This window comes from Galeopterus variegatus, unplaced genomic scaffold (genome assembly GCF_000696425.1).
Source record: "Galeopterus variegatus unplaced genomic scaffold, G_variegatus-3.0.2 Scaffold675, whole genome shotgun sequence".
Taxonomy (NCBI): Eukaryota; Metazoa; Chordata; class Mammalia; order Dermoptera; family Cynocephalidae; genus Galeopterus; species Galeopterus variegatus.
Genome location: NW_007726786.1, coordinates 332,968 through 337,675, shown reverse-complemented (window position 1 = coordinate 337,675; position 4,708 = coordinate 332,968).

The following is a 4,708-nucleotide window of genomic DNA, read 5'->3' as shown; positions in this document are numbered from 1 at the left end:
GTCTTTTGTTATTCCATATAAATGTCTGGATAGTTCTTTCCATTTCTGAGAAAAATGTCGTTGGAATTTTGATGGGGATTGCATTGAATTTGTATATCACTTTGGTAGTATGGACATTTTCACAATGTTGATTTTTCCAATCCAAGAGCATGGGATATCTTTCCATCTTCTTGTGTGCTCTTTATTTTCTCTCAGCAGTGGTTTGTAGTTCTCATTATAGAGATTTTTCACATCCTTGGTTAACTCAATTCCTAAGTATTTTATTTTTTTTGGTGGCTATTGTAAATGGGCAAGTTTTCTTGATTTCTCTGTAGTGTTTGGTTTTTCAAATAAAAGTACCATTAAATTGCTTTCAGGTGCTAATTCCAGGAGAAATCTTAAAGAATTCTCAAACAGAACATCATAGAAATGTTATCCCAACTCTCTAAGCATATTTTATTTTATTTATTTATTTATTTTAAAAGTTGACCGGTAAGGGGATCTTAACCCTTGACTTGGTGCTGTCAGCACCATGCTCTTTGAAGTGAGCTAACCGCCCATCCCTATATAGGGATCTGAACCCATGGCCTTGGTGTTCTCAGCACTGCTCTCTCCCAAGTGAGCCATGGGCCAGCCCTCTAAGCATGTTTTATATCACCTAGGACTTTTGTTGTTAAGATTTAGATATGTGCGAGGCTTAAATTCTAGAAGATTATGAATTATTGAAAATAATTTCTATATTCTTGATTAAATCCCATGAAGACAGAACCCATGTCCGCTTGAGTGGGCCAATGTCTTCAGCCCAGTGGTTTGCATTAAACAGGCGCTTAATAAATGCTTCTCAAATAAGAGAAAGTGCAGAGACACATGTTTTTAAATTAAAAATGTGTTTCTCCTTCCTTATCTTTTTTATAAAAAACAAAACAAAATTTAAAACCCACATGTTGAATAGAATGATCATTTTGTTTGTTGCTACCTTCGAAAGATTGCCTTCATCCTAATTAAAATTGCAAGGGAAACAAATAGAGACACCGCAATATGCACTAAACCTGTACAAATTAAATGTATAAATAGCACACAGGGGTGACCTTCTGAAGGGGGTGGGGGTCAGTAGTTTTATGAGGTGGTGACCTAAGAGAAAGCATAAGGGTGTGTGTGTGTGTGTGTGTGTGTGTGTGTGTGTGTTGGGGGAGGGGTTCCCAGTGGGACAGTGAGGAGGTGTGTTCTCACCCAGACTTGTGTATGGTGGGGCAGAATTGAATGAAGGGAGGAAAGATAAATTACGAGAGTGGATGGAGGTCATACCGTGGATGGGAAGGGGATCTGATTGCCAGGGAAAACTTTTTATCATCATTTGCTAACAAAAATAATACCAAAATGTATACTTTGCAATGTACTTATAAGTAGATGCTATGAATTTCTCTCATGTAAATGCCCAAGTAGGCATGTATCCTTTCTGCTATTCCCAAGACCTGGAGAGAATTTGTTGAAAGGTAAGAACCTAAGCAAGCCCTGATTGTGTCTTCCCTCCTCTCTTGCTCACTCCTCAGGTGAGTGGACTCATCCTTTGGCCCATGTTTCACCACTTTTAGCTGACACAGATGTCTGTAAGACCAAAGGTGACTGTGCTGGCTGCATACTTTCTACACATTAGCCACACGTGGTCATGATGCCTTCACCCAGGCGTGGGCTTGGGTGCCAGACTCTGGGGGGCATTGAGGGTGCCTATCTGGGGTAGGTGATCAAAGGCAGCCACATGCCAGGGTGTCTGACAGCACCAGGAGCCTTGACGCAGTATCTGGGGAGCTGGGCAGCCAGGTCCTCATGCCAGGAGGCAGATGCAACCTCATGACCTCTAGCTTACTGTCACCTGTCCTCTTTCATTCTTTCTCATCAAACCAGATTCAATGCTGAGTAACTTTTTTTTTCTTTTTAATAAAGAACAAAAGCACTTGGCAAGCAGTTCTGTACAGATTGACCATTTTTCTTTTCATGTTAATTCAGCATGTCTAAGACAAAGCTGGAACAGACTCAGGTGGGTGGGAAATTGACATGACAGCTCAGCTCACACCCCATCCACTTCTCCCTGGTGACGGGCTCAGGCTACTGAGGTTCAGCCGAGTTTTGACAGGAGTGGAATTGGGGGCCCTTTGAGCTCCTGGTTTATCTGCATTTTGAAGTCTACAGCATCTGCTATGTGCCCTGCTGGTCATAGGAGTGAGATTTCCCATGCAGCCCTCCTAGGCTGGCAGGAGGCAAACTCAGAACTGTGCAAGCTGTGCAGTGATGCCACAGCACATTGAAACTCTTTTTCTTTCTTCCTTCTCAGAGGTAGGGCTGATTGTAATGAGAACTGTATCGAGGCTGGGATGCACTTGGCCTCCGTAGTGCTCTCTCTGTTTTTGGATGTGTTCTATGCAAGCCAGGCTCTGTTCCTCACACCTTCCCCCTGGAGGTGGGGTGGGCGCCTGCTTCTCCTGTCCCTGAAAGAGGAGGAGATGATTTGGGAGAGAGTAGTTGACAGCAAGCTGTTCCTTAGCAGCCTGCCTTCTGCCATGGGCGGCAGTGGCAACGTTTTAAGAAATAAGGCTCAGAAAGAGAAATAAGCATCCTGTTCAGTTAATTTTCTGAAGTGCGTGGTGGGAAGGCCTGTTGGTAAGTCTGTATTCCATATGAGCCCCACATTCCCCTCAAGAACTGAAGGGTAGGAAGTCCCTTTGGGGTCTCTTCTGTCCGAGGCTTCCTGGCTGCCCTGGCATGCAGGTAGAAGGCCGGCAGGGAGGAATGCTCTGGAGTCTGGGAGCACACCCGGGGTGGGGGGCGCTGAGTGGTTCTGCTAACAGGAGGGATGGGCACAGGGGCGTGTCAGAACACCTGACCTGCTTGTTCAGACGTCCACACCAGGGCCCAGGTGTGGCCAGCACTGCTCACCTGTGGGGTATGGAGGAAGGTAGCATCTGGCAAGGTCTGTGAGGTCTGAGACACTTTGGGGCAAACTCACGACAGCACCATTTGTCTTTTAACCCTCAGTTGTTAGTATTCACTCATATTTTAAATGCATTAAATAGATTTAAATATTCATATACTCACACAACTAATAATTAGAAACTTAGAAATTTTAAAAAATTCTTTTAAACATTTGAATTTGATGACACATGTATTTAATTAGATTCCCCTTTATATTGCAGACCAAATCTCTATTAGATCCTCTTTAATGCTTACAAGAGTGTATAGTCTTATAGCAGTGATCACAAAACTCCTGATACTTATGCTTAAGTGTTGGTACTGTGGGTTTAATTCATTTCTTTGTAATTTTTGAACCTGTTTTATATTTTTCCAGGGATCTAGTAATCTTAACAGAGATGAAAGAAATTACTGTATCAGAGTAGCTATATTAGTTTCCTAGGGCTTCCATAAAAAATTACCACAAATTTGGTGGCTTCAAACAGGAATTTATTCTTTCACATTTCTGAAGGCCAGACGTCCAAAATCAGGGTCTCAGCATGGTTGGTCCTCCTGGACGCTCTGAGGGAGAACCCATTCCATGCCCCTTGCAGTTCCTGGGGCTGCTGGCGATCCTTGGCTAGTGGACGCATCAGTCCAGTCTCCGCCTCTGTCTTTACATTGTCTTCTCCTCTGTCTTTTCCCCTTCTTTTCTCCTGTAAGGATGCTTATCACTGGATTTAGGGCACCCCTTAATCCAGGATGATGTCATCCAGAGAACTTTAACTTAATGACACCTGCAAAAAGACCTCTTCTCCTCTGTCTTTTCCCCTTCTTTTCTCCTGTAAGGATGCTTATCACTGGATTTAGGGCGCCCCTTAATCCAGGATGATGTCATCCAGAGAACTTTAACTTAATGACACCTGCAAAAAGACCCTTTTCACACATTTACAGCTTCTGGGTAGACATATCTTTTGTGGGGCCACCTTCAACCTGGTGCCTTTTCCTGAAATGACAAATTCTGAACATTTGGTTACTGTGACATAATCCATTGTTCCATTCTAATGACCCATTCACCTGGGATATTTGAAAACACATTCAAGGTTTGTGAGTGTCTTGCTGTTATAATTAGCAGGGTCATATTGGATTTTTATCTTCCAAGAATTTGGGGCTCCAGTGTGGGCAGTCAGCTCTCCTCTGGAGCCTCTGGCTAGTCCGTCGCCTTGTGCCCTGGGTCCGATCCTCCACCTATGTGGGTGTACTTTGTGCCACAATGTCAGGCCTTTCTGTTCTAAACACCTGCCTCCTCATTCCTTATCTGGCTGGCTTATTCATAGCCATCCTACTTACAGACGTATTTGTACAGTGCTTTATAAATGGTATTAGTGGCAGGAACAGAGCAGTCATACACACCCACCTCTCCTGCTTCCTAAAATGGATTAAAAATAACTTCCTGTCATATTCTCTGTTCCTTTATGTATCAGTTGCCTTATTCACCTGGTTAGACGTTCATTGTGAATTCATTGCATAGCCTTTACAGACTCAGTGTGTTCCCTTTAATCATCATTAACTGTATTCTCTTTTTGATGTTCAGATTGTTACAATTTTGCCCATGGGGTCCTTTTAAGCTGGCTCTCACAGCCCACTTCTACCCCAGACTTTTTTTTTTTGTCCTTTTTGAGACCGGCCGCACTGCGCTCAGCCAGTGAACCCTGTGAGCGCAACGGATCCGAACCCGCGTCAGGAGCGCTGCAGCGCTCCCAGCGCCGCACTCTCCCGAGTGTGC